At 44.3% G+C, this 22,163-nt stretch overlaps 67 non-coding genes across 67 annotated transcripts; all 67 read left to right on the top strand.

The window, feature by feature from the left end:
- Window positions 1-166: 166 nt before the first annotated feature.
- LOC126658840 (5S ribosomal RNA) lies at window positions 167-285 on the top strand. The gene has a single exon (XR_007634412.1). It is a non-coding gene; the product is annotated as a 5S ribosomal RNA (ribosomal RNA).
- A 221-nt stretch (window positions 286-506) lies between these two features.
- LOC126658703 (5S ribosomal RNA) lies at window positions 507-625 on the top strand. Its single transcript, XR_007634282.1, has one exon. It is a non-coding gene; the product is annotated as a 5S ribosomal RNA (ribosomal RNA).
- A 214-nt stretch (window positions 626-839) lies between these two features.
- LOC126658460 (5S ribosomal RNA) lies at window positions 840-958 on the top strand. The gene has a single exon (XR_007634046.1). It is a non-coding gene; the product is annotated as a 5S ribosomal RNA (ribosomal RNA).
- A 183-nt stretch (window positions 959-1,141) lies between these two features.
- On the top strand, window positions 1,142-1,260 carry LOC126658692 (5S ribosomal RNA). Its single transcript, XR_007634271.1, has one exon. It is a non-coding gene; the product is annotated as a 5S ribosomal RNA (ribosomal RNA).
- A 214-nt stretch (window positions 1,261-1,474) lies between these two features.
- Window positions 1,475-1,593, top strand: LOC126658437 (5S ribosomal RNA). Its single transcript, XR_007634024.1, has one exon. It is a non-coding gene; the product is annotated as a 5S ribosomal RNA (ribosomal RNA).
- A 190-nt stretch (window positions 1,594-1,783) lies between these two features.
- On the top strand, window positions 1,784-1,902 carry LOC126658839 (5S ribosomal RNA). Its single transcript, XR_007634411.1, has one exon. It is a non-coding gene; the product is annotated as a 5S ribosomal RNA (ribosomal RNA).
- Window positions 1,903-2,123: 221 nt separating this feature from the next.
- LOC126658679 (5S ribosomal RNA) lies at window positions 2,124-2,242 on the top strand. Its single transcript, XR_007634259.1, has one exon. It is a non-coding gene; the product is annotated as a 5S ribosomal RNA (ribosomal RNA).
- Window positions 2,243-2,456: 214 nt separating this feature from the next.
- LOC126658459 (5S ribosomal RNA) lies at window positions 2,457-2,575 on the top strand. Its single transcript, XR_007634045.1, has one exon. It is a non-coding gene; the product is annotated as a 5S ribosomal RNA (ribosomal RNA).
- A 183-nt stretch (window positions 2,576-2,758) lies between these two features.
- On the top strand, window positions 2,759-2,877 carry LOC126658668 (5S ribosomal RNA). Its single transcript, XR_007634248.1, has one exon. It is a non-coding gene; the product is annotated as a 5S ribosomal RNA (ribosomal RNA).
- A 214-nt stretch (window positions 2,878-3,091) lies between these two features.
- LOC126658838 (5S ribosomal RNA) lies at window positions 3,092-3,210 on the top strand. The gene has a single exon (XR_007634410.1). It is a non-coding gene; the product is annotated as a 5S ribosomal RNA (ribosomal RNA).
- A 221-nt stretch (window positions 3,211-3,431) lies between these two features.
- On the top strand, window positions 3,432-3,550 carry LOC126658657 (5S ribosomal RNA). Its single transcript, XR_007634237.1, has one exon. It is a non-coding gene; the product is annotated as a 5S ribosomal RNA (ribosomal RNA).
- A 221-nt stretch (window positions 3,551-3,771) lies between these two features.
- Window positions 3,772-3,890, top strand: LOC126658646 (5S ribosomal RNA). Its single transcript, XR_007634226.1, has one exon. It is a non-coding gene; the product is annotated as a 5S ribosomal RNA (ribosomal RNA).
- A 214-nt stretch (window positions 3,891-4,104) lies between these two features.
- LOC126658091 (5S ribosomal RNA) lies at window positions 4,105-4,223 on the top strand. The gene has a single exon (XR_007633691.1). It is a non-coding gene; the product is annotated as a 5S ribosomal RNA (ribosomal RNA).
- A 190-nt stretch (window positions 4,224-4,413) lies between these two features.
- Window positions 4,414-4,532, top strand: LOC126658837 (5S ribosomal RNA). Its single transcript, XR_007634409.1, has one exon. It is a non-coding gene; the product is annotated as a 5S ribosomal RNA (ribosomal RNA).
- A 221-nt stretch (window positions 4,533-4,753) lies between these two features.
- Window positions 4,754-4,872, top strand: LOC126658010 (5S ribosomal RNA). Its single transcript, XR_007633613.1, has one exon. It is a non-coding gene; the product is annotated as a 5S ribosomal RNA (ribosomal RNA).
- A 214-nt stretch (window positions 4,873-5,086) lies between these two features.
- Window positions 5,087-5,205, top strand: LOC126658635 (5S ribosomal RNA). The gene has a single exon (XR_007634215.1). It is a non-coding gene; the product is annotated as a 5S ribosomal RNA (ribosomal RNA).
- A 221-nt stretch (window positions 5,206-5,426) lies between these two features.
- On the top strand, window positions 5,427-5,545 carry LOC126658624 (5S ribosomal RNA). The gene has a single exon (XR_007634204.1). It is a non-coding gene; the product is annotated as a 5S ribosomal RNA (ribosomal RNA).
- Window positions 5,546-5,759: 214 nt separating this feature from the next.
- Window positions 5,760-5,878, top strand: LOC126658090 (5S ribosomal RNA). The gene has a single exon (XR_007633690.1). It is a non-coding gene; the product is annotated as a 5S ribosomal RNA (ribosomal RNA).
- A 190-nt stretch (window positions 5,879-6,068) lies between these two features.
- Window positions 6,069-6,187, top strand: LOC126658836 (5S ribosomal RNA). Its single transcript, XR_007634408.1, has one exon. It is a non-coding gene; the product is annotated as a 5S ribosomal RNA (ribosomal RNA).
- A 221-nt stretch (window positions 6,188-6,408) lies between these two features.
- On the top strand, window positions 6,409-6,527 carry LOC126658089 (5S ribosomal RNA). The gene has a single exon (XR_007633689.1). It is a non-coding gene; the product is annotated as a 5S ribosomal RNA (ribosomal RNA).
- A 190-nt stretch (window positions 6,528-6,717) lies between these two features.
- Window positions 6,718-6,836, top strand: LOC126658835 (5S ribosomal RNA). Its single transcript, XR_007634407.1, has one exon. It is a non-coding gene; the product is annotated as a 5S ribosomal RNA (ribosomal RNA).
- Window positions 6,837-7,057: 221 nt separating this feature from the next.
- On the top strand, window positions 7,058-7,176 carry LOC126658009 (5S ribosomal RNA). Its single transcript, XR_007633612.1, has one exon. It is a non-coding gene; the product is annotated as a 5S ribosomal RNA (ribosomal RNA).
- A 214-nt stretch (window positions 7,177-7,390) lies between these two features.
- LOC126658612 (5S ribosomal RNA) lies at window positions 7,391-7,509 on the top strand. Its single transcript, XR_007634193.1, has one exon. It is a non-coding gene; the product is annotated as a 5S ribosomal RNA (ribosomal RNA).
- A 221-nt stretch (window positions 7,510-7,730) lies between these two features.
- On the top strand, window positions 7,731-7,849 carry LOC126658600 (5S ribosomal RNA). The gene has a single exon (XR_007634182.1). It is a non-coding gene; the product is annotated as a 5S ribosomal RNA (ribosomal RNA).
- Window positions 7,850-8,063: 214 nt separating this feature from the next.
- Window positions 8,064-8,182, top strand: LOC126659331 (5S ribosomal RNA). Its single transcript, XR_007634876.1, has one exon. It is a non-coding gene; the product is annotated as a 5S ribosomal RNA (ribosomal RNA).
- Window positions 8,183-8,396: 214 nt separating this feature from the next.
- LOC126658589 (5S ribosomal RNA) lies at window positions 8,397-8,515 on the top strand. Its single transcript, XR_007634171.1, has one exon. It is a non-coding gene; the product is annotated as a 5S ribosomal RNA (ribosomal RNA).
- A 221-nt stretch (window positions 8,516-8,736) lies between these two features.
- LOC126658458 (5S ribosomal RNA) lies at window positions 8,737-8,855 on the top strand. The gene has a single exon (XR_007634044.1). It is a non-coding gene; the product is annotated as a 5S ribosomal RNA (ribosomal RNA).
- Window positions 8,856-9,038: 183 nt separating this feature from the next.
- Window positions 9,039-9,157, top strand: LOC126658578 (5S ribosomal RNA). Its single transcript, XR_007634160.1, has one exon. It is a non-coding gene; the product is annotated as a 5S ribosomal RNA (ribosomal RNA).
- A 221-nt stretch (window positions 9,158-9,378) lies between these two features.
- Window positions 9,379-9,497, top strand: LOC126657834 (5S ribosomal RNA). Its single transcript, XR_007633445.1, has one exon. It is a non-coding gene; the product is annotated as a 5S ribosomal RNA (ribosomal RNA).
- A 214-nt stretch (window positions 9,498-9,711) lies between these two features.
- On the top strand, window positions 9,712-9,830 carry LOC126658331 (5S ribosomal RNA). The gene has a single exon (XR_007633920.1). It is a non-coding gene; the product is annotated as a 5S ribosomal RNA (ribosomal RNA).
- Window positions 9,831-10,051: 221 nt separating this feature from the next.
- On the top strand, window positions 10,052-10,170 carry LOC126658566 (5S ribosomal RNA). The gene has a single exon (XR_007634148.1). It is a non-coding gene; the product is annotated as a 5S ribosomal RNA (ribosomal RNA).
- A 183-nt stretch (window positions 10,171-10,353) lies between these two features.
- Window positions 10,354-10,472, top strand: LOC126658555 (5S ribosomal RNA). The gene has a single exon (XR_007634137.1). It is a non-coding gene; the product is annotated as a 5S ribosomal RNA (ribosomal RNA).
- Window positions 10,473-10,686: 214 nt separating this feature from the next.
- Window positions 10,687-10,805, top strand: LOC126658543 (5S ribosomal RNA). The gene has a single exon (XR_007634126.1). It is a non-coding gene; the product is annotated as a 5S ribosomal RNA (ribosomal RNA).
- A 221-nt stretch (window positions 10,806-11,026) lies between these two features.
- LOC126658532 (5S ribosomal RNA) lies at window positions 11,027-11,145 on the top strand. The gene has a single exon (XR_007634115.1). It is a non-coding gene; the product is annotated as a 5S ribosomal RNA (ribosomal RNA).
- A 183-nt stretch (window positions 11,146-11,328) lies between these two features.
- Window positions 11,329-11,447, top strand: LOC126658520 (5S ribosomal RNA). Its single transcript, XR_007634104.1, has one exon. It is a non-coding gene; the product is annotated as a 5S ribosomal RNA (ribosomal RNA).
- Window positions 11,448-11,661: 214 nt separating this feature from the next.
- LOC126658508 (5S ribosomal RNA) lies at window positions 11,662-11,780 on the top strand. Its single transcript, XR_007634093.1, has one exon. It is a non-coding gene; the product is annotated as a 5S ribosomal RNA (ribosomal RNA).
- A 221-nt stretch (window positions 11,781-12,001) lies between these two features.
- Window positions 12,002-12,120, top strand: LOC126658497 (5S ribosomal RNA). Its single transcript, XR_007634082.1, has one exon. It is a non-coding gene; the product is annotated as a 5S ribosomal RNA (ribosomal RNA).
- Window positions 12,121-12,303: 183 nt separating this feature from the next.
- On the top strand, window positions 12,304-12,422 carry LOC126658486 (5S ribosomal RNA). The gene has a single exon (XR_007634071.1). It is a non-coding gene; the product is annotated as a 5S ribosomal RNA (ribosomal RNA).
- A 214-nt stretch (window positions 12,423-12,636) lies between these two features.
- LOC126658475 (5S ribosomal RNA) lies at window positions 12,637-12,755 on the top strand. Its single transcript, XR_007634060.1, has one exon. It is a non-coding gene; the product is annotated as a 5S ribosomal RNA (ribosomal RNA).
- Window positions 12,756-12,976: 221 nt separating this feature from the next.
- Window positions 12,977-13,095, top strand: LOC126659360 (5S ribosomal RNA). The gene has a single exon (XR_007634904.1). It is a non-coding gene; the product is annotated as a 5S ribosomal RNA (ribosomal RNA).
- Window positions 13,096-13,308: 213 nt separating this feature from the next.
- Window positions 13,309-13,427, top strand: LOC126658456 (5S ribosomal RNA). The gene has a single exon (XR_007634042.1). It is a non-coding gene; the product is annotated as a 5S ribosomal RNA (ribosomal RNA).
- Window positions 13,428-13,640: 213 nt separating this feature from the next.
- Window positions 13,641-13,759, top strand: LOC126658455 (5S ribosomal RNA). The gene has a single exon (XR_007634041.1). It is a non-coding gene; the product is annotated as a 5S ribosomal RNA (ribosomal RNA).
- Window positions 13,760-13,942: 183 nt separating this feature from the next.
- LOC126658463 (5S ribosomal RNA) lies at window positions 13,943-14,061 on the top strand. Its single transcript, XR_007634049.1, has one exon. It is a non-coding gene; the product is annotated as a 5S ribosomal RNA (ribosomal RNA).
- Window positions 14,062-14,275: 214 nt separating this feature from the next.
- Window positions 14,276-14,394, top strand: LOC126658725 (5S ribosomal RNA). The gene has a single exon (XR_007634302.1). It is a non-coding gene; the product is annotated as a 5S ribosomal RNA (ribosomal RNA).
- Window positions 14,395-14,615: 221 nt separating this feature from the next.
- On the top strand, window positions 14,616-14,734 carry LOC126658272 (5S ribosomal RNA). The gene has a single exon (XR_007633863.1). It is a non-coding gene; the product is annotated as a 5S ribosomal RNA (ribosomal RNA).
- A 214-nt stretch (window positions 14,735-14,948) lies between these two features.
- On the top strand, window positions 14,949-15,067 carry LOC126658450 (5S ribosomal RNA). Its single transcript, XR_007634037.1, has one exon. It is a non-coding gene; the product is annotated as a 5S ribosomal RNA (ribosomal RNA).
- Window positions 15,068-15,288: 221 nt separating this feature from the next.
- On the top strand, window positions 15,289-15,407 carry LOC126658439 (5S ribosomal RNA). Its single transcript, XR_007634026.1, has one exon. It is a non-coding gene; the product is annotated as a 5S ribosomal RNA (ribosomal RNA).
- A 221-nt stretch (window positions 15,408-15,628) lies between these two features.
- Window positions 15,629-15,747, top strand: LOC126658428 (5S ribosomal RNA). Its single transcript, XR_007634015.1, has one exon. It is a non-coding gene; the product is annotated as a 5S ribosomal RNA (ribosomal RNA).
- Window positions 15,748-15,968: 221 nt separating this feature from the next.
- Window positions 15,969-16,087, top strand: LOC126658417 (5S ribosomal RNA). Its single transcript, XR_007634004.1, has one exon. It is a non-coding gene; the product is annotated as a 5S ribosomal RNA (ribosomal RNA).
- Window positions 16,088-16,301: 214 nt separating this feature from the next.
- Window positions 16,302-16,420, top strand: LOC126658088 (5S ribosomal RNA). Its single transcript, XR_007633688.1, has one exon. It is a non-coding gene; the product is annotated as a 5S ribosomal RNA (ribosomal RNA).
- A 190-nt stretch (window positions 16,421-16,610) lies between these two features.
- On the top strand, window positions 16,611-16,729 carry LOC126658405 (5S ribosomal RNA). The gene has a single exon (XR_007633993.1). It is a non-coding gene; the product is annotated as a 5S ribosomal RNA (ribosomal RNA).
- A 214-nt stretch (window positions 16,730-16,943) lies between these two features.
- LOC126658393 (5S ribosomal RNA) lies at window positions 16,944-17,062 on the top strand. The gene has a single exon (XR_007633982.1). It is a non-coding gene; the product is annotated as a 5S ribosomal RNA (ribosomal RNA).
- A 214-nt stretch (window positions 17,063-17,276) lies between these two features.
- Window positions 17,277-17,395, top strand: LOC126658542 (5S ribosomal RNA). Its single transcript, XR_007634125.1, has one exon. It is a non-coding gene; the product is annotated as a 5S ribosomal RNA (ribosomal RNA).
- A 183-nt stretch (window positions 17,396-17,578) lies between these two features.
- LOC126658382 (5S ribosomal RNA) lies at window positions 17,579-17,697 on the top strand. Its single transcript, XR_007633971.1, has one exon. It is a non-coding gene; the product is annotated as a 5S ribosomal RNA (ribosomal RNA).
- A 214-nt stretch (window positions 17,698-17,911) lies between these two features.
- Window positions 17,912-18,030, top strand: LOC126658834 (5S ribosomal RNA). The gene has a single exon (XR_007634406.1). It is a non-coding gene; the product is annotated as a 5S ribosomal RNA (ribosomal RNA).
- A 221-nt stretch (window positions 18,031-18,251) lies between these two features.
- Window positions 18,252-18,370, top strand: LOC126658271 (5S ribosomal RNA). The gene has a single exon (XR_007633862.1). It is a non-coding gene; the product is annotated as a 5S ribosomal RNA (ribosomal RNA).
- A 214-nt stretch (window positions 18,371-18,584) lies between these two features.
- Window positions 18,585-18,703, top strand: LOC126658365 (5S ribosomal RNA). The gene has a single exon (XR_007633954.1). It is a non-coding gene; the product is annotated as a 5S ribosomal RNA (ribosomal RNA).
- Window positions 18,704-18,924: 221 nt separating this feature from the next.
- On the top strand, window positions 18,925-19,043 carry LOC126658371 (5S ribosomal RNA). The gene has a single exon (XR_007633960.1). It is a non-coding gene; the product is annotated as a 5S ribosomal RNA (ribosomal RNA).
- A 221-nt stretch (window positions 19,044-19,264) lies between these two features.
- LOC126658360 (5S ribosomal RNA) lies at window positions 19,265-19,383 on the top strand. Its single transcript, XR_007633949.1, has one exon. It is a non-coding gene; the product is annotated as a 5S ribosomal RNA (ribosomal RNA).
- Window positions 19,384-19,604: 221 nt separating this feature from the next.
- Window positions 19,605-19,723, top strand: LOC126658349 (5S ribosomal RNA). Its single transcript, XR_007633938.1, has one exon. It is a non-coding gene; the product is annotated as a 5S ribosomal RNA (ribosomal RNA).
- Window positions 19,724-19,937: 214 nt separating this feature from the next.
- On the top strand, window positions 19,938-20,056 carry LOC126658087 (5S ribosomal RNA). Its single transcript, XR_007633687.1, has one exon. It is a non-coding gene; the product is annotated as a 5S ribosomal RNA (ribosomal RNA).
- A 190-nt stretch (window positions 20,057-20,246) lies between these two features.
- Window positions 20,247-20,365, top strand: LOC126658337 (5S ribosomal RNA). The gene has a single exon (XR_007633926.1). It is a non-coding gene; the product is annotated as a 5S ribosomal RNA (ribosomal RNA).
- A 214-nt stretch (window positions 20,366-20,579) lies between these two features.
- On the top strand, window positions 20,580-20,698 carry LOC126658326 (5S ribosomal RNA). Its single transcript, XR_007633915.1, has one exon. It is a non-coding gene; the product is annotated as a 5S ribosomal RNA (ribosomal RNA).
- Window positions 20,699-20,912: 214 nt separating this feature from the next.
- Window positions 20,913-21,031, top strand: LOC126658541 (5S ribosomal RNA). The gene has a single exon (XR_007634124.1). It is a non-coding gene; the product is annotated as a 5S ribosomal RNA (ribosomal RNA).
- Window positions 21,032-21,245: 214 nt separating this feature from the next.
- On the top strand, window positions 21,246-21,364 carry LOC126658315 (5S ribosomal RNA). Its single transcript, XR_007633904.1, has one exon. It is a non-coding gene; the product is annotated as a 5S ribosomal RNA (ribosomal RNA).
- Window positions 21,365-21,578: 214 nt separating this feature from the next.
- Window positions 21,579-21,697, top strand: LOC126658608 (5S ribosomal RNA). The gene has a single exon (XR_007634189.1). It is a non-coding gene; the product is annotated as a 5S ribosomal RNA (ribosomal RNA).
- A 190-nt stretch (window positions 21,698-21,887) lies between these two features.
- LOC126658303 (5S ribosomal RNA) lies at window positions 21,888-22,006 on the top strand. The gene has a single exon (XR_007633893.1). It is a non-coding gene; the product is annotated as a 5S ribosomal RNA (ribosomal RNA).
- The last annotated feature ends 157 nt before the right edge of the window (window positions 22,007-22,163 follow it).

The raw sequence follows: 22,163 nt of genomic DNA, 5'->3' as shown, positions 1-22,163 counted from the left end.
TTTTTCTATTATTACTATCGCCGAGAGACAAACAGAACGAGTAACGAGTAACGAGTAACGATGAATTGCAATTCAGGGACCAAAACGTACTTTTAAAGATAGTTTTTATTTTGGTTAAATGAGTTGCAAGGCAGCGGATATATGCGATGATCGTGCAAGGTATGACCGGTGCGATCATACCAGCACTAATGCACAGGATCCCATCAGAACTCCGAAGTTAAACGTGCTTGGGCGAGAGCAGTACTAGGATCGGTGACCTCCTGGGAAGTCCTCGTGTTGCACCCCTTTTTCGCTTTTTTTGAACTGCGTTTTTTCTATTATTACTATCGCCGAGAGACAAACAGAACGAGTAACGAGTAACGAGTAACGATGAATTGCAATTCAGGGACCAAACGGGAAATATGGAAAAAGTTCAGGGACCAAAAGGTACTTTTAAAGATAGTTTTTATTTTGGTTGAATGAGTTGCAAGGCAGCGGATATATGCGATGATCGTGCAAGGTATGACGGGTGCGATCATACCAGCACTAATGCACCGGATCCCATCAGAACTCCGAAGTTAAACGTGCTTGGGCGAGAGCAGTACTAGGATGGGTGACCTCCTGGGAAGTCCTCGTGTTGCACCCCTTTTTCGCTTTTTTTGAACTGCGATTTTTCTATTATTACTATCGCCGAGAGACAAGCAGAACGAGTAACGAGTAACGATGAATTGCAATTCAGGGACCAAACGGGAAATATGGAAAAAGGTCAGGGACCAAAACGTACTTTTAAAGATAGTTTTTATTTTGGTTGAATGAGTTGCAAGGCAGCGGATATATGCGATGATCGTGCAAGGTATGACGGGTGCGATCATACCAGCACTAATGCACCGGATCCCATCAGAACTCTGAAGATAAACGTGCTTGGGCGAGAGCAGTACTAGGATGGGTGACCTCCTGGGAAGTCCTCGTGTTGCACCCCTTTTTCGCTTTTTTTGAACTGCGTTTTTTCTATTATTACTATCGCCGAGAGACAAACAGAACGAGTAACGAGTAACGATGAATTGCAATTCAGGGACCAAAACGTACTTTTAAAGATAGTTTTTATTTTGGTTGAATGAGTTGCAAGGCAGCGGATATATGCGATGATCGTGCAAGGTATGACGGGTGCGATCATACCAGCACTAATGCACCGGATCCCATCAGAACTCCGAAGTTAAACGTGCTTGGGCGAGAGCAGTACTAGGATGGGTGACCTCCTGGGAAGTCCTCGTGTTGCACCCCTTTTTCGCTTTTTTTGAACTGCGTTTTTTCTATTATTACTATCGCCGAGAGACAAACAGAACGAGTAACGAGTAACGATGAATTGCAATTCAGGGACCAAACGGGAAATATGGAAAAAGTTCAGGGACCAAAACGTACTTTTAAAGATAGTTTTTATTTTGGTTGAATGAGTTGCAAGGCAGCGGATATATGCGATGATCGTGCAAGGTATGACGGGTGCGATCATACCAGCACTAATGCACCGGATCCCATCAGAACTCCGAAGATAAACGTGCTTGGGCGAGAGCAGTACTAGGATGGGTGACCTCCTAGGAAGTCCTCGTGTTGCACCCCTTTTTCGCTTTTTTTGAACTGCGTTTTTTCTATTATTACTATCGCCGAGAGACAAACAGAACGAGTAACGAGTAACGAGTAACGATGAATTGCAATTCAGGGACCAAAACGTACTTTTAAAGATAGTTTTTATTTTGGTTAAATGAGTTGCAAGGCAGCGGATATATGCGATGATCGTGCAAGGTATGACCGGTGCGATCATACCAGCACTAATGCACAGGATCCCATCAGAACTCCGAAGTTAAACGTGCTTGGGCGAGAGCAGTACTAGGATCGGTGACCTCCTGGGAAGTCCTCGTGTTGCACCCCTTTTTCGCTTTTTTTGAACTGCGTTTTTTCTATTATTACTATCGCCGAGAGACAAACAGAACGAGTAACGAGTAACGAGTAACGATGAATTGCAATTCAGGGACCAAACGGGAAATATGGAAAAAGTTCAGGGACCAAAACGTACTTTTAAAGATAGTTTTTATTTTGGTTGAATGAGTTGCAAGGCAGCGGATATATGCGATGATCGTGCAAGGTATGACGGGTGCGATCATACCAGCACTAATGCACCGGATCCCATCAGAACTCCGAAGTTAAACGTGCTTGGGCGAGAGCAGTACTAGGATGGGTGACCTCCTGGGAAGTCCTCGTGTTGCACCCCTTTTTCGCTTTTTTTGAACTGCGTTTTTTCTATTATTACTATCGCCGAGAGACAAACAGAACGAGTAACGAGTAACGATGAATTGCAATTCAGGGACCAAACGGGAAATATGGAAAAAGTTCTGGGACCAAAACGTACTTTTAAAGATAGTTTTTATTTTGGTTGAATGAGTTGCAAGGCAGCGGATATATGCGATGATCGTGCAAGGTATGACGGGTGCGATCATACCAGCACTAATGCACCGGATCCCATCAGAACTCTGAAGATAAACGTGCTTGGGCGAGAGCAGTACTAGGATGGGTGACCTCCTGGGAAGTCCTCGTGTTGCACCCCTTTTTCGCTTTTTTTGAACTGCGTTTTTTCTATTATTACTATCGCCGAGAGACAAACAGAACGAGTAACGAGTAACGATGAATTGCAATTCAGGGACCAAAACGTACTTTTAAAGATAGTTTTTATTTTGGTTGAATGAGTTGCAAGGCAGCGGATATATGCGATGATCGTGCAAGGTATGACGGGTGCGATCATACCAGCACTAATGCACCGGATCCCATCAGAACTCCGAAGTTAAACGTGCTTGGGCGAGAGCAGTACTAGGATGGGTGACCTCCTGGGAAGTCCTCGTGTTGCACCCCTTTTTCGCTTTTTTTGAACTGCGTTTTTTCTATTATTACTATCGCCGAGAGACAAACAGAACGAGTAACGAGTAACGATGAATTGCAATTCAGGGACCAAACGGGAAATATGGAAAAAGTTCAGGGACCAAAACGTACTTTTAAAGATAGTTTTTATTTTGGTTGAATGAGTTGCAAGGCAGCGGATATATGCGATGATCGTGCAAGGTATGACCGGTGCGATCATACCAGCACTAATGCACAGGATCCCATCAGAACTCCGAAGTTAAACGTGCTTGGGCGAGAGCAGTACTAGGATCGGTGACCTCCTGGGAAGTCCTCGTGTTGCACCCCTTTTTCGCTTTTTTTGAACTGCGTTTTTTCTATTATTACTATCGCCGAGAGACAAACAGAACGAGTAACGAGTAACGAGTAACGATGAATTGCAATTCAGGGACCAAACGGGAAATATGGAAAAAGTTCAGGGACCAAAACGTACTTTTAAAGATAGTTTTTATTTTGGTTGAATGAGTTGCAAGGCAGCGGATATATGCGATGATCGTGCAAGGTATGACGGGTGCGATCATACCAGCACTAATGCACCGGATCCCATCAGAACTCCGAAGTTAAACGTGCTTGGGCGAGAGCAGTACTAGGATGGGTGACCTCCTGGGAAGTCCTCGTGTTGCACCCCTTTTTCGCTTTTTTTGAACTGCGTTTTTTCTATTATTACTATCGCCGAGAGACAAACAGAACGAGTAACGAGTAACGAGTAACGATGAATTGCAATTCAGGGACCAAACGGGAAATATGGAAAAAGTTCAGGGACCAAAACGTACTTTTAAAGATAGTTTTTATTTTGGTTGAATGAGTTGCAAGGCAGCGGATATATGCGATGATCGTGCAAGGTATGACGGGTGCGATCATACCAGCACTAATGCACCGGATCCCATCAGAACTCCGAAGTTAAACGTGCTTGGGCGAGAGCAGTACTAGGATGGGTGACCTCCTGGGAAGTCCTCGTGTTGCACCCCTTTTTCGCTTTTTTTGAACTGCGTTTTTTCTATTATTACTATCGCCGAGAGACAAACAGAACGAGTAACGAGTAACGATGAATTGCAATTCAGGGACCAAACGGGAAATATGGAAAAAGTTCAGGGACCAAAACGTACTTTTAAAGATAGTTTTTATTTTGGTTGAATGAGTTGCAAGGCAGCGGATATATGCGATGATCGTGCAAGGTATGACGGGTGCGATCATACCAGCACTAATGCACCGGATCCCATCAGAACTCCGAAGATAAACGTGCTTGGGCGAGAGCAGTACTAGGATGGGTGACCTCCTGGGAAGTCCTCGTGTTGCACCCCTTTTTCGCTTTTTTTGAACTGCGTTTTTTCTATTATTACTATCGCCGAGAGACAAACAGAACGAGTAACGAGTAACGAGTAACGATGAATTGCAATTCAGGGACCAAAACGTACTTTTAAAGATAGTTTTTATTTTGGTTAAATGAGTTGCAAGGCAGCGGATATATGCGATGATCGTGCAAGGTATGACCGGTGCGATCATACCAGCACTAATGCACAGGATCCCATCAGAACTCCGAAGTTAAACGTGCTTGGGCGAGAGCAGTACTAGGATCGGTGACCTCCTGGGAAGTCCTCGTGTTGCACCCCTTTTTCGCTTTTTTTGAACTGCGTTTTTTCTATTATTACTATCGCCGAGAGACAAACAGAACGAGTAACGAGTAACGAGTAACGATGAATTGCAATTCAGGGACCAAACGGGAAATATGGAAAAAGTTCAGGGACCAAAACGTACTTTTAAAGATAGTTTTTATTTTGGTTGAATGAGTTGCAAGGCAGCGGATATATGCGATGATCGTGCAAGGTATGACAGGTGCGATCATACCAGCACTAATGCACCGGATCCCATCAGAACTCCGAAGTTAAACGTGCTTGGGCGAGAGCAGTACTAGGATGGGTGACCTCCTGGGAAGTCCTCGTGTTGCACCCCTTTTTCGCTTTTTTTGAACTGCGTTTTTTCTATTATTACTATCGCCGAGAGACAAACAGAACGAGTAACGAGTAACGATGAATTGCAATTCAGGGACCAAACGGGAAATATGGAAAAAGTTCAGGGACCAAAACGTACTTTTAAAGATAGTTTTTATTTTGGTTGAATGAGTTGCAAGGCAGCGGATATATGCGATGATCGTGCAAGGTATGACGGGTGCGATCATACCAGCACTAATGCACCGGATCCCATCAGAACTCCGAAGTTAAACGTGCTTGGGCGAGAGCAGTACTAGGATGGGTGACCTCCTGGGAAGTCCTCGTGTTGCACCCCTTTTTCGCTTTTTTTGAACTGCGTTTTTTCTATTATTACTATCGCCGAGAGACAAACAGAACGAGTAACGAGTAACGAGTAACGATGAATTGCAATTCAGGGACCAAACGGGAAATATGGAAAAAGTTCAGGGACCAAAACGTACTTTTAAAGATAGTTTTTATTTTGGTTGAATGAGTTGCAAGGCAGCGGATATATGCGATGATCGTGCAAGGTATGACGGGTGCGATCATACCAGCACTAATGCACCGGATCCCATCAGAACTCCGAAGTTAAACGTGCTTGGGCGAGAGCAGTACTAGGATGGGTGACCTCCTGGGAAGTCCTCGTGTTGCACCCCTTTTTCGCTTTTTTTGAACTGCGTTTTTTCTATTATTACTATCGCCGAGAGACAAACAGAACGAGTAACGAGTAACGATGAATTGCAATTCAGGGACCAAACGGGAAATATGGAAAAAGTTCAGGGACCAAAACGTACTTTTAAAGATAGTTTTTATTTTGGTTGAATGAGTTGCAAGGCAGCGGATATATGCGATGATCGTGCAAGGTATGACGGGTGCGATCATACCAGCACTAATGCACCGGATCCCATCAGAACTCCGAAGATAAACGTGCTTGGGCGAGAGCAGTACTAGGATGGGTGACCTCCTGGGAAGTCCTCGTGTTGCACCCCTTTTTCGCTTTTTTTGAACTGCGTTTTTTCTATTATTACTATCGCCGAGAGACAAACAGAACGAGTAACGAGTAACGAGTAACGATGAATTGCAATTCAGGGACCAAAACGTACTTTTAAAGATAGTTTTTATTTTGGTTGAATGAGTTGCAAGGCAGCGGATATATGCGATGATCGTGCAAGGTATGACCGGTGCGATCATACCAGCACTAATGCACAGGATCCCATCAGAACTCCGAAGTTAAACGTGCTTGGGCGAGAGCAGTACTAGGATCGGTGACCTCCTGGGAAGTCCTCGTGTTGCACCCCTTTTTCGCTTTTTTTGAACTGCGTTTTTTCTATTATTACTATCGCCGAGAGACAAACAGAACGAGTAACGAGTAACGAGTAACGATGAATTGCAATTCAGGGACCAAACGGGAAATATGGAAAAAGTTCAGGGACCAAAACGTACTTTTAAAGATAGTTTTTATTTTGGTTGAATGAGTTGCAAGGCAGCGGATATATGCGATGATCGTGCAAGGTATGACGGGTGCGATCATACCAGCACTAATGCACCGGATCCCATCAGAACTCCGAAGATAAACGTGCTTGGGCGAGAGCAGTACTAGGATGGGTGACCTCCTGGGAAGTCCTCGTGTTGCACCCCTTTTTCGCTTTTTTTGAACTGCGTTTTTTCTATTATTACTATCGCCGAGAGACAAACAGAACGAGTAACGAGTAACGAGTAACGATGAATTGCAATTCAGGGACCAAAACGTACTTTTAAAGATAGTTTTTATTTTGGTTGAATGAGTTGCAAGGCAGCGGATATATGCGATGATCGTGCAAGGTATGACCGGTGCGATCATACCAGCACTAATGCACAGGATCCCATCAGAACTCCGAAGTTAAACGTGCTTGGGCGAGAGCAGTACTAGGATCGGTGACCTCCTGGGAAGTCCTCGTGTTGCACCCCTTTTTCGCTTTTTTTGAACTGCGTTTTTTCTATTATTACTATCGCCGAGAGACAAACAGAACGAGTAACGAGTAACGAGTAACGATGAATTGCAATTCAGGGACCAAACGGGAAATATGGAAAAAGTTCAGGGACCAAAACGTACTTTTAAAGATAGTTTTTATTTTGGTTGAATGAGTTGCAAGGCAGCGGATATATGCGATGATCGTGCAAGGTATGACAGGTGCGATCATACCAGCACTAATGCACCGGATCCCATCAGAACTCCGAAGTTAAACGTGCTTGGGCGAGAGCAGTACTAGGATGGGTGACCTCCTGGGAAGTCCTCGTGTTGCACCCCTTTTTCGCTTTTTTTGAACTGCGTTTTTTCTATTATTACTATCGCCGAGAGACAAACAGAACGAGTAACGAGTAACGATGAATTGCAATTCAGGGACCAAACGGGAAATATGGAAAAAGTTCAGGGACCAAAACGTACTTTTAAAGATAGTTTTTATTTTGGTTGAATGAGTTGCAAGGCAGCGGATATATGCGATGATCGTGCAAGGTATGACGGGTGCGATCATACCAGCACTAATGCACCGGATCCCATCAGAACTCCGAAGTTAAACGTGCTTGGGCGAGAGCAGTACTAGGATGGGTGACCTCCTGGGAAGTCCTCGTGTTGCACCCCTTTTTCGCTTTTTTTGAACTGCGTTTTTTCTATTATTACTATCGCCGAGAGACAAACAGAACGAGTAACGAGTAACGAGTAACGATGAATTGCAATTCAGGGACCAAACGGGAAATATGGAAAAAGTTCAGGGACCAAAACGTACTTTTAAAGATAGTTTTTATTTTGGTTGAATGAGTTGCAAGGCAGCGGATATATGCGATGATCGTGCAAGGTATGACGGGTGCGATCATACCAGCACTAATGCACCGGATCCCATCAGAACTCCGAAGTTAAACGTGCTTGGGCGAGAGCAGTACTAGGATGGGTGACCTCCTGGGAAGTCCTCGTGTTGCACCCCTTTTTCGCTTTTTTTGAACTGCGTTTTTTCTATTATTACTATCGCCGAGAGACAAACAGAACGAGTAACGAGTAACGATGAATTGCAATTCAGGGACCAAACGGGAAATATGGAAAAAGTTCAGGGACCAAAACGTACTTTTAAAGATAGTTTTTATTTTGGTTGAATGAGTTGCAAGGCAGCGGATATATGCGATGATCGTGCAAGGTATGACGGGTGCGATCATACCAGCACTAATGCACCGGATCCCATCAGAACTCCGAAGTTAAACGTGCTCGGGCGAGAGCAGTACTAGGATGGGTGACCTCCTGGGAAGTCCTCGTGTTGCACCCCTTTTTCGCTTTTTTTGAACTGCGTTTTTTCTATTATTACTATCGCCGAGAGACAAACAGAACGAGTAACGAGTAACGATGAATTGCAATTCAGGGACCAAACGGGAAATATGGAAAAAGTTCAGGGACCAAAACGTACTTTTAAAGATAGTTTTTATTTTGGTTGAATGAGTTGCAAGGCAGCGGATATATGCGATGATCGTGCAAGGTATGACGGGTGCGATCATACCAGCACTAATGCACCGGATCCCATCAGAACTCCGAAGTTAAACGTGCTTGGGCGAGAGCAGTACTAGGATGGGTGACCTCCTGGGAAGTCCTCGTGTTGCACCCCTTTTTCGCTTTTTTTGAACTGCGTTTTTTCTATTATTACTATCGCCGAGAGACAAACAGAACGAGTAACGAGTAACGAGTAACGATGAATTGCAATTCAGGGACCAAACGGGAAATATGGAAAAAGTTCAGGGACCAAAACGTACTTTTAAAGATAGTTTTTATTTTGGTTGAATGAGTTGCAAGGCAGCGGATATATGCGATGATCGTGCAAGGTATGACGGGTGCGATCATACCAGCACTAATGCACCGGATCCCATCAGAACTCTGAAGATAAACGTGCTTGGGCGAGAGCAGTACTAGGATGGGTGACCTCCTGGGAAGTCCTCGTGTTGCACCCCTTTTTCGCTTTTTTTGAACTGCGTTTTTTCTATTATTACTATCGCCGAGAGACAAACAGAACGAGTAACGAGTAACGATGAATTGCAATTCAGGGACCAAAACGTACTTTTAAAGATAGTTTTTATTTTGGTTGAATGAGTTGCAAGGCAGCGGATATATGCGATGATCGTGCAAGGTATGACGGGTGCGATCATACCAGCACTAATGCACCGGATCCCATCAGAACTCCGAAGTTAAACGTGCTTGGGCGAGAGCAGTACTAGGATGGGTGACCTCCTGGGAAGTCCTCGTGTTGCACCCCTTTTTCGCTTTTTTTGAACTGCGTTTTTTCTATTATTACTATCGCCGAGAGACAAACAGAACGAGTAACGAGTAACGAGTAACGATGAATTGCAATTCAGGGACCAAACGGGAAATATGGAAAAAGTTCAGGGACCAAAACGTACTTTTAAAGATAGTTTTTATTTTGGTTGAATGAGTTGCAAGGCAGCGCATATATGCGATGATCGTGCAAGGTATGACGGGTGCGATCATACCAGCACTAATGCACCGGATCCCATCAGAACTCCGAAGTCAAACGTGCTTGGGCGAGAGCAGTACTAGGATGGGTGACCTCCTGGGAAGTCCTCGTGTTGCACCCCTTTTTCGCTTTTTTTGAACTGCGTTTTTTCTATTATTACTATCGCCGAGAGACAAACAGAACGAGTAACGAGTAACGATGAATTGCAATTCAGGGACCAAACGGGAAATATGGAAAAAGTTCAGGGACCAAAACGTACTTTTAAAGATAGTTTTTATTTTGGTTGAATGAGTTGCAAGGCAGCGGATATATGCGATGATCGTGCAAGGTATGACGGGTGCGATCATACCAGCACTAATGCACCGGATCCCATCAGAAATCCGAAGTTAAACGTGCTTGGGCGAGAGCAGTACTAGGATGGGTGACCTCCTGGGAAGTCCTCGTGTTGCACCCCTTTTTCGCTTTTTTTGAACTGCGTTTTTTCTATTATTACTATCGCCGAGAGACAAACAGAACGAGTAACGAGTAACGAGTAACGATGAATTGCAATTCAGGGACCAAACGGGAAATATGGAAAAAGTTCAGGGACCAAAACGTACTTTTAAAGATAGTTTTTATTTTGGTTGAATGAGTTGCAAGGCAGCGGATATATGCGATGATCGTGCAAGGTATGACGGGTGCGATCATACCAGCACTAATGCACCGGATCCCATCAGAACTCCGAAGTTAAACGTGCTTGGGCGAGAGCAGTACTAGGATGGGTGACCTCCTGGGAAGTCCTCGTGTTGCACCCCTTTTTCGCTTTTTTTGAACTGCGTTTTTTCTATTATTACTATCGCCGAGAGACAAACAGAACGAGTAACGAGTAACGATGAATTGCAATTCAGGGACCAAAACGTACTTTTAAAGATAGTTTTTATTTTGGTTGAATGAGTTGCAAGGCAGCGGATATATGCGATGATCGTGCAAGGTATGACGGGTGCGATCATACCAGCACTAATGCACCGGATCCCATCAGAACTCCGAAGTTAAACGTGCTTGGGCGAGAGCAGTACTAGGATGGGTGACCTCCTGGGAAGTCCTCGTGTTGCACCCCTTTTTCGCTTTTTTTGAACTGCGTTTTTTCTATTATTACTATCGCCGAGAGACAAACAGAACGAGTAACGAGTAACGATGAATTGCAATTCAGGGACCAAACGGGAAATATGGAAAAAGTTCAGGGACCAAAACGTACTTTTAAAGATAGTTTTTATTTTGGTTGAATGAGTTGCAAGGCAGCGGATATATGCGATGATCGTGCAAGGTATGACGGGTGCGATCATACCAGCACTAATGCACCGGATCCCATCAGAACTCCGAAGTTAAACGTGCTTGGGCGAGAGCAGTACTAGGATGGGTGACCTCCTGGGAAGTCCTCGTGTTGCACCCCTTTTTCGCTTTTTTTGAACTGCGTTTTTTCTATTATTACTATCGCCGAGAGACAAACAGAACGAGTAACGAGTAACGAGTAACGATGAATTGCAATTCAGGGACCAAACGGGAAATATGGAAAAAGTTCAGGGACCAAAACGTACTTTTAAAGATAGTTTTTATTTTGGTTGAATGAGTTGCAAGGCAGCGGATATATGCGATGATCGTGCAAGGTATGACGGGTGCGATCATACCAGCACTAATGCACCGGATCCCATCAGAACTCCGAAGTTAAACGTGCTTGGGCGAGAGCAGTACTAGGATGGGTGACCTCCTGGGAAGTCCTCGTGTTGCACCCCTTTTTCGCTTTTTTTGAACTGCGTTTTTTCTATTATTACTATCGCCGAGAGACAAACAGAACGAGTAACGAGTAACGATGAATTGCAATTCAGGGACCAAAACGTACTTTTAAAGATAGTTTTTATTTTGGTTGAATGAGTTGCAAGGCAGCGGATATATGCGATGATCGTGCAAGGTATGACGGGTGCGATCATACCAGCACTAATGCACCGGATCCCATCAGAACTCCGAAGTTAAACGTGCTTGGGCGAGAGCAGTACTAGGATGGGTGACCTCCTGGGAAGTCCTCGTGTTGCACCCCTTTTTCGCTTTTTTTGAACTGCGTTTTTTCTATTATTACTATCGCCGAGAGACAAACAGAACGAGTAACGAGTAACGATGAATTGCAATTCAGGGACCAAACGGGAAATATGGAAAAAGTTCAGGGACCAAAACGTACTTTTAAAGATAGTTTTTATTTTGGTTGAATGAGTTGCAAGGCAGCGGATATATGCGATGATCGTGCAAGGTATGACGGGTGCGATCATACCAGCACTAATGCACCGGATCCCATCAGAACTCCGAAGTTAAACGTGCTTGGGCGAGAGCAGTACTAGGATGGGTGACCTCCTGGGAAGTCCTCGTGTTGCACCCCTTTTTCGCTTTTTTTGAACTGCGTTTTTTCTATTATTACTATCGCCGAGAGACAAACAGAACGAGTAACGAGTAACGAGTAACGATGAATTGCAATTCAGGGACCAAACGGGAAATATGGAAAAAGTTCAGGGACCAAAACGTACTTTTAAAGATAGTTTTTATTTTGGTTGAATGAGTTGCAAGGCAGCGGATATATGCGATGATCGTGCAAGGTATGACGGGTGCGATCATACCAGCACTAATGCACCGGATCCCATCAGAACTCCGAAGTTAAACGTGCTTGGGCGAGAGCAGTACTAGGATGGGTGACCTCCTGGGAAGTCCTCGTGTTGCACCCCTTTTTCGCTTTTTTTGAACTGCGTTTTTTCTATTATTACTATCGCCGAGAGACAAACAGAACGAGTAACGAGTAACGATGAATTGCAATTCAGGGACCAAAACGTACTTTTAAAGATAGTTTTTATTTTGGTTGAATGAGTTGCAAGGCAGCGGATATATGCGATGATCGTGCAAGGTATGACGGGTGCGATCATACCAGCACTAATGCACCGGATCCCATCAGAACTCCGAAGTTAAACGTGCTTGGGCGAGAGCAGTACTAGGATGGGTGACCTCCTGGGAAGTCCTCGTGTTGCACCCCTTTTTCGCTTTTTTTGAACTGCGTTTTTTCTATTATTACTATCGCCGAGAGACAAACAGAACGAGTAACGAGTAACGATGAATTGCAATTCAGGGACCAAACGGGAAATATGGAAAAAGTTCAGGGACCAAAACGTACTTTTAAAGATAGTTTTTATTTTGGTTGAATGAGTTGCAAGGCAGCGGATATATGCGATGATCGTGCAAGGTATGACGGGTGCGATCATACCAGCACTAATGCACCGGATCCCATCAGAACTCCGAAGTTAAACGTGCTTGGGCGAGAGCAGTACTAGGATGGGTGACCTCCTGGGAAGTCCTCGTGTTGCACCCCTTTTTCGCTTTTTTTGAACTGCGTTTTTTCTATTATTACTATCGCCGAGAGACAAACAGAACGAGTAACGAGTAACGAGTAACGATGAATTGCAATTCAGGGACCAAACGGGAAATATGGAAAAAGTTCAGGGACCAAAACGTACTTTTAAAGATAGTTTTTATTTTGGTTGAATGAGTTGCAAGGCAGCGGATATATGCGATGATCGTGCAAGGTATGACGGGTGCGATCATACCAGCACTAATGCACCGGATCCCATCAGAACTCCGAAGTTAAACGTGCTTGGGCGAGAGCAGTACTAGGTTGGGTGACCTCCTGGGAAGTCCTCGTGTTGCACCCCTTTTTCGCTTTTTTTGAACTGCGTTTTTTCTATTATTACTATCGCCGAGAGACAAACAGAACGAGTAACGAGTAACGATGAATTGCAATTCAGGGACCAAACGGGAAATATGGAAAAAGTTCAGGGACCAAAACGTACTTTTAAAGATAGTTTTTTTTTGGTTGAATGAGTTGCAAGGCAGCGGATATATGCGATGATCGTGCAAGGTATGACGGGTGCGATCATACCAGCACTAATGCACCGGATCCCATCAGAACTCTGAAGATAAACGTGCTTGGGCGAGAGCAGTACTAGGATGGGTGACCTCCTGGGAAGTCCTCGTGTTGCACCCCTTTTTCGCTTTTTTTGAACTGCGTTTTTTCTATTATTACTATCGCCGAGAGACAAACAGAACGAGTAACGAGTAACGATGAATTGCAATTCAGGGACCAAACGGGAAATATGGAAAAAGTTCAGGGACCAAAACGTACTTTTAAAGATAGTTTTTTTTTGGTTGAATGAGTTGCAAGGCAGCGGATATATGCGATGATCGTGCAAGGTATGACGGGTGCGATCATACCAGCACTAATGCACCGGATCCCATCAGAACTCTGAAGATAAACGTGCTTGGGCGAGAGCAGTACTAGGATGGGTGACCTCCTGGGAAGTCCTCGTGTTGCACCCCTTTTTCGCTTTTTTTGAACTGCGTTTTTTCTATTATTACTATCGCCGAGAGACAAACAGAACGAGTAACGAGTAACGATGAATTGCAATTCAGGGACCAAAACGTACTTTTAAAGATAGTTTTTATTTTGGTTGAATGAGTTGCAAGGCAGCGGATATATGCGATGATCGTGCAAGGTATGACGGGTGCGATCATACCAGCACTAATGCACCGGATCCCATCAGAACTCCGAAGTTAAACGTGCTTGGGCGAGAGCAGTACTAGGATGGGTGACCTCCTGGGAAGTCCTCGTGTTGCACCCCTTTTTCGCTTTTTTTGAACTGCGTTTTTTCTATTATTACTATCGCCGAGAGACAAACAGAACGAGTAACGAGTAACGATGAATTGCAATTCAGGGACCAAACGGGAAATATGGAAAAAGTTCAGGGACCAAAACGTACTTTTAAAGATAGTTTTTATTTTGGTTGAATGAGTTGCAAGGCAGCGGATATATGCGATGATCGTGCAAGGTATGACGGGTGCGATCATACCAGCACTAATGCACAGGATCCCATCAGAACTCCGAAGTTAAACGTGCTTGGGCGAGAGCAGTACTAGGATCGGTGACCTCCTGGGAAGTCCTCGTGTTGCACCCCTTTTTCGCTTTTTTTGAACTGCGTTTTTTCTATTATTACTATCGCCGAGAGACAAACAGAACGAGTAACGAGTAACGAGTAACGATGAATTGCAATTCAGGGACCAAACGGGAAATATGGAAAAAGTTCAGGGACCAAAACGTACTTTTAAAGATAGTTTTTATTTTGGTTGAATGAGTTGCAAGGCAGCGGATATATGCGATGATCGTGCAAGGTATGACGGGTGCGATCATACCAGCACTAATGCACCGGATCCCATCAGAACTCCGAAGTTAAACATGCTTGGGCGAGAGCAGTACTAGGATGGGTGACCTCCTGGGAAGTCCTCGTGTTGCACCCCTTTTTCGCTTTTTTTGAACTGCGTTTTTTCTATTATTACTATCGCCGAGAGACAAACAGAACGAGTAACGAGTAACGATGAATTGCAATTCAGGGACCAAACGGGAAATATGGAAAAAGTTCAGGGACCAAAACGTACTTTTAAAGATAGTTTTTATTTTGGTTGAATGAGTTGCAAGGCAGCGGATATATGCGATGATCGTGCAAGGTATGACGGGTGCGATCATACCAGCACTAATGCACCGGATCCCATCAGAACTCCGAAGTTAAACGTGCTTGGGCGAGAGCAGTACTAGGATGGGTGACCTCCTGGGAAGTCCTCGTGTTGCACCCCTTTTTCGCTTTTTTTGAACTGCGTTTTTTCTATTATTACTATCGCCGAGAGACAAACAGAACGAGTAACGAGTAACGAGTAACGATGAATTGCAATTCAGGGACCAAACGGGAAATATGGAAAAAGTTCAGGGACCAAAACGTACTTTTAAAGATAGTTTTTATTTTGGTTGAATGAGTTGCAAGGCAGCGGATATATGCGATGATCGTGCAAGGTATGACGGGTGCGATCATACCAGCACTAATGCACCGGATCCCATCAGAACTCCGAAGTTAAACGTGCTTGGGCGAGAGCAGTACTAGGATGGGTGACCTCCTGGGAAGTCCTCGTGTTGCACCCCTTTTTCGCTTTTTTTGAACTGCGTTTTTTCTATTATTACTATCGCCGAGAGACAAACAGAACGAGTAACGAGTAACGAGTAACGATGAATTGCAATTCAGGGACCAAACGGGAAATATGGAAAAAGTTCAGGGACCAAAACGTACTTTTAAAGATAGTTTTTATTTTGGTTGAATGAGTTGCAAGGCAGCGGATATATGCGATGATCGTGCAAGGTATGACGGGTGCGATCATACCAGCACTAATGCACCGGATCCCATCAGAACTCCGAAGTTAAACGTGCTTGGGCGAGAGCAGTACTAGGATGGGTGACCTCCTGGGAAGTCCTCGTGTTGCACCCCTTTTTCGCTTTTTTTGAACTGCGTTTTTTCTATTATTACTATCGCCGAGAGACAAACAGAACGAGTAACGAGTAACGAGTAACGATGAATTGCAATTCAGGGACCAAACGGGAAATATGGAAAAAGTTCAGGGACCAAAACGTACTTTTAAAGATAGTTTTTATTTTGGTTGAATGAGTTGCAAGGCAGCGCATATATGCGATGATCGTGCAAGGTATGACGGGTGCGATCATACCAGCACTAATGCACCGGATCCCATCAGAACTCCGAAGTTAAACGTGCTTGGGCGAGAGCAGTACTAGGATGGGTGACCTCCTGGGAAGTCCTCGTGTTGCACCCCTTTTTCGCTTTTTTTGAACTGCGTTTTTTCTATTATTACTATCGCCGAGAGACAAACAGAACGAGTAACGAGTAACGATGAATTGCAATTCAGGGACCAAACGGGAAATATGGAAAAAGTTCAGGGACCAAAACGTACTTTTAAAGATAGTTTTTATTTTGGTTGAATGAGTTGCAAGGCAGCGGATATATGCGATGATCGTGCAAGGTATGACGGGTGCGATCATACCAGCACTAATGCACCGGATCCCATCAGAACTCCGAAGATAAACGTGCTTGGGCGAGAGCAGTACTAGGATGGGTGACCTCCTGGGAAGTCCTCGTGTTGCACCCCTTTTTCGCTTTTTTTGAACTGCGTTTTTTCTATTATTACTATCGCCGAGAGACAAACAGAACGAGTAACGAGTAACGAGTAACGATGAATTGCAATTCAGGGACCAAAACGTACTTTTAAAGATAGTTTTTATTTTGGTTGAATGAGTTGCAAGGCAGCGGATATATGCGATGATCGTGCAAGGTATGACGGGTGCGATCATACCAGCACTAATGCACCGGATCCCATCAGAACTCCGAAGTTAAACGTGCTTGGGCGAGAGCAGTACTAGGATGGGTGACCTCCTGGGAAGTCCTCGTGTTGCACCCCTTTTTCGCTTTTTTTGAACTGCGTTTTTTCTATTATTACTATCGCCGAGAGACAAACAGAACGAGTAACGAGTAACGATGAATTGCAATTCAGGGACCAAACGGGAAATATGGAAAAAGTTCAGGGACCAAAACGTACTTTTAAAGATAGTTTTTATTTTGGTTGAATGAGTTGCAAGGCAGCGGATATATGCGATGATCGTGCAAGGTATGACGGGTGCGATCATACCAGCACTAATGCACCGGATCCCATCAGAACTCCGAAGTTAAACGTGCTTGGGCGAGAGCAGTACTAGGATGGGTGACCTCCTGGGAAGTCCTCGTGTTGCACCCCTTTTTTGCTTTTTTTGAACTGCGTTTTTTCTATTATTACTATCGCCGAGAGACAAACAGAACGAGTAACGAGTAACGATGAATTGCAATTCAGGGACCAAACGGGAAATATGGAAAAAGTTCAGGGACCAAAACGAACTTTTAAAGATAGTTTTTATTTTGGTTGAATGAGTTGCAAGGCAGCGGATATATGCGATGATCGTGCAAGGTATGACGGGTGCGATCATACCAGCACTAATGCACCGGATCCCATCAGAACTCCGAAGTTAAACGTGCTTGGGCGAGAGCAGTACTAGGATCGGTGACCTCCTGGGAAGTCCTCGTGTTGCACCCCTTTTTCGCTTTTTTTGAACTGCGTTTTTTCTATTATTACTATCGCCGAGAGACAAACAGAACGAGTAACGAGTAACGATGAATTGCAATTCAGGGACCAAAACGTACTTTTAAAGATAGTTTTTATTTTGGTTGAATGAGTTGCAAGGCAGCGGATATATGCGATGATCGTGCAAGGTATGACGGGTGCGATCATACCAGCACTAATGCACCGGATCCCATCAGAACTCCGAAGTTAAACGTGCTTGGGCGAGAGCAGTACTAGGATGGGTGACCTCCTGGGAAGTCCTCGTGTTGCACCCCTTTTTCGCTTTTTTTGAACTGCGTTTTTTCTATTATTACTATCGCCGAGAGACAAACAGAACGAGTAACGAGTAACGATGAATTGCAATTCAGGGACCAAACGGGAAATATGGAAAAAGTTCAGGGACCAAAACGTACTTTTAAAGATAGTTTTTATTTTGGTTGAATGAGTTGCAAGGCAGCGGATATATGCGATGATCGTGCAAGGTATGACCGGTGCGATCATACCAGCACTAATGCACAGGATCCCATCAGAACTCCGAAGTTAAACGTGCTTGGGCGAGAGCAGTACTAGGATCGGTGACCTCCTGGGAAGTCCTCGTGTTGCACCCCTTTTTCGCTTTTTTTGAACTGCGTTTTTTCTATTATTACTATCGCCGAGAGACAAACAGAACGAGTAACGAGTAACGAGTAACGATGAATTGCAATTCAGGGACCAAACGGGAAATATGGAAAAAGTTCAGGGACCAAAACGTACTTTTAAAGATAGTTTTTATTTTGGTTGAATGAGTTGCAAGGCAGCGGATATATGCGATGATCGTGCAAGGTATGACGGGTGCGATCATACCAGCACTAATGCACCGGATCCCATCAGAACTCCGAAGTTAAACATGCTTGGGCGAGAGCAGTACTAGGATGGGTGACCTCCTGGGAAGTCCTCGTGTTGCACCCCTTTTTCGCTTTTTTTGAACTGCGTTTTTTCTATTATTACTATCGCCGAGAGACAAACAGAACGAGTAACGAGTAACGATGAATTGCAATTCAGGGACCAAACGGGAAATATGGAAAAAGTTCAGGGACCAAAACGTACTTTTAAAGATAGTTTTTATTTTGGTTGAATGAGTTGCAAGGCAGCGGATATATGCGATGATCGTGCAAGGTATGACGGGTGCGATCATACCAGCACTAATGCACCGGATCCCATCAGAACTCCGAAGTTAAACCTGCTTGGGCGAGAGCAGTACTAGGATGGGTGACCTCCTGGGAAGTCCTCGTGTTGCACCCCTTTTTCGCTTTTTTTGAACTGCGTTTTTTCTATTATTACTATCGCCGAGAGACAAACAGAACGAGTAACGAGTAACGAGTAACGATGAATTGCAATTCAGGGACCAAACGGGAAATATGGAAAAAGTTCAGGGACCAAAACGTACTTTTAAAGATAGTTTTTATTTTGGTTGAATGAGTTGCAAGGCAGCGGATATATGCGATGATCGTGCAAGGTATGACGGGTGCGATCATACCAGCACTAATGCACCGGATCCCATCAGAACTCCGAAGTTAAACGTGCTTGGGCGAGAGCAGTACTAGGATGGGTGACCTCCTGGGAAGTCCTCGTGTTGCACCCCTTTTTCGCTTTTTTTGAACTGCGTTTTTTCTATTATTACTATCGCCGAGAGACAAACAGAACGAGTAACGAGTAACGAGTAACGATGAATTGCAATTCAGGGACCAAACGGGAAATATGGAAAAAGTTCAGGGACCAAAACGTACTTTTAAAGATAGTTTTTATTTTGGTTGAATGAGTTGCAAGGCAGCGGATATATGCGATGATCGTGCAAGGTATGACGGGTGCGATCATACCAGCACTAATGCACCGGATCCCATCAGAACTCCGAAGTTAAACGTGCTTGGGCGAGAGCAGTACTAGGATGGGTGACCTCCTGGGAAGTCCTCGTGTTGCACCCCTTTTTCGCTTTTTTTGAACTGCGTTTTTTCTATTATTACTATCGCCGAGAGACAAACAGAACGAGTAACGAGTAACGAGTAACGATGAATTGCAATTCAGGGACCAAACGGGAAATATGGAAAAAGTTCAGGGACCAAAACGTACTTTTAAAGATAGTTTTTATTTTGGTTGAATGAGTTGCAAGGCAGCGCATATATGCGATGATCGTGCAAGGTATGACGGGTGCGATCATACCAGCACTAATGCACCGGATCCCATCAGAACTCCGAAGTTAAACGTGCTTGGGCGAGAGCAGTACTAGGATGGGTGACCTCCTGGGAAGTCCTCGTGTTGCACCCCTTTTTCGCTTTTTTTGAACTGCGTTTTTTCTATTATTACTATCGCCGAGAGACAAACAGAACGAGTAACGAGTAACGATGAATTGCAATTCAGGGACCAAACGGGAAATATGGAAAAAGTTCAGGGACCAAAACGTACTTTTAAAGATAGTTTTTATTTTGGTTGAATGAGTTGCAAGGCAGCGGATATATGCGATGATCGTGCAAGGTATGACGGGTGCGATCATACCAGCACTAATGCACCGGATCCCATCAGAACTCCGAAGATAAACGTGCTTGGGCGAGAGCAGTACTAGGATGGGTGACCTCCTGGGAAGTCCTCGTGTTGCACCCCTTTTTCGCTTTTTTTGAACTGCGTTTTTTCTATTATTACTATCGCCGAGAGACAAACAGAACGAGTAACGAGTAACGAGTAACGATGAATTGCAATTCAGGGACCAAAACGTACTTTTAAAGATAGTTTTTATTTTGGTTGAATGAGTTGCAAGGCAGCGGATATATGCGATGATCGTGCAAGGTATGACGGGTGCGATCATACCAGCACTAATGCACCGGATCCCATCAGAACTCCGAAGTTAAACGTGCTTGGGCGAGAGCAGTACTAGGATGGGTGACCTCCTGGGAAGTCCTCGTGTTGCACCCCTTTTTCGCTTTTTTTGAACTGCGTTTTTTCTATTATTACTATCGCCGAGAGACAAACAGAACGAGTAACGAGTAACGATGAATTGCAATTCAGGGACCAAACGGGAAATATGGAAAAAGTTCAGGGACCAAAACGTACTTTTAAAGATAGTTTTTATTTTGGTTGAATGAGTTGCAAGGCAGCGGATATATGCGATGATCGTGCAAGGTATGACGGGTGCGATCATACCAGCACTAATGCACCGGATCCCATCAGAACTCCGAAGTTAAACGTGCTTGGGCGAGAGCAGTACTAGGATGGGTGACCTCCTGGGAAGTCCTCGTGTTGCACCCCTTTTTTGCTTTTTTTGAACTGCGTTTTTTCTATTATTACTATCGCCGAGAGACAAACAGAACGAGTAACGAGTAACGATGAATTGCAATTCAGGGACCAAACGGGAAATATGGAAAAAGTTCAGGGACCAAAACGTACTTTTAAAGATAGTTTTTATTTTGGTTGAATGAGTTGCAAGGCAGCGGATATATGCGATGATCGTGCAAGGTATGACGGGTGCGATCATACCAGCACTAATGCACCGGATCCCATCAGAACTCCGAAGTTAAACGTGCTTGGGCGAGAGCAGTACTAGGATCGGTGACCTCCTGGGAAGTCCTCGTGTTGCACCCCTTTTTCGCTTTTTTTGAACTGCGTTTTTTCTATTATTACTATCGCCGAGAGACAAACAGAACGAGTAACGAGTAACGATGAATTGCAATTCAGGGACCAAACGGGAAATATGGAAAAAGTTCAGGGACCAAAACGTACTTTTAAAGATAGTTTTTATTTTGGTTGAATGAGTTGCAAGGCAGCGGATATATGCGATGATCGTGCAAGGTATGACGGGTGCGATCATACCAGCACTAATGCACCGGATCCCATCAGAACTCCGAAGTTAAACGTGCTTGGGCGAGAGCAGTACTAGGATGGGTGACCTCCTGGGAAGTCCTCGTGTTGCACCCCTTTTTCGCTTTTTTTGAACTGCGTTTTTTCTATTATTACTATCGCCGAGAGACAAACAGAACGAGTAACGAGTAACGATGAATTGCAATTCAGGGACCAAACGGGAAATATGGAAAAAGTTCAGGGACCAAAACGTACTTTTAAAGATAGTTTTTATTTTGGTTGAATGAGTTGCAAGGCAGCGGATATATGCGATGATCGTGCAAGGTATGACGGGTGCGATCATACCAGCACTAATGCACCGGATCCCATCAGAACTCAGAAGATAAACGTGCTTGGGCGAGAGCAGTACTAGGATGGGTGACCTCCTGGGAAGTCCTCGTGTTGCACCCCTTTTTCGCTTTTTTTGAACTGCGTTTTTTCTATTATTACTATCGCCGAGAGACAAACAGAACGAGTAACGAGTAACGAGTAACGATGAATTGCAATTCAGGGACCAAAACGTACTTTTAAAGATAGTTTTTATTTTGGTTGAATGAGTTGCAAGGCAGCGGATATATGCGATGATCGTGCAAGGTATGACGGGTGCGATCATACCAGCACTAATGCACCGGATCCCATCAGAACTCCGAAGTTAAACGTGCTTGGGCGAGAGCAGTACTAGGATGGGTGACCTCCTGGGAAGTCCTCGTGTTGCACCCCTTTTTCGCTTTTTTTGAACTGCGTTTTTTCTATTATTACTATCGCCGAGAGACAAACAGAACGAGTAACGAGTAACGATGAATTGCAATTCAGGGACCAAACGGGAAATATGGAAAAAGTTCAGGGACCAAAACGTACTTTTAAAGATAGTTTTTAT

This window comes from Mercurialis annua, linkage group LG7 (genome assembly GCF_937616625.2).
Source record: "Mercurialis annua linkage group LG7, ddMerAnnu1.2, whole genome shotgun sequence".
NCBI lineage: Eukaryota > Viridiplantae > Streptophyta > Magnoliopsida > Malpighiales > Euphorbiaceae > Mercurialis > Mercurialis annua.
The sequence above is the reverse complement of the archived record's forward strand: the minus strand, read 5'-3'. Positions and strand labels throughout refer to the sequence as shown.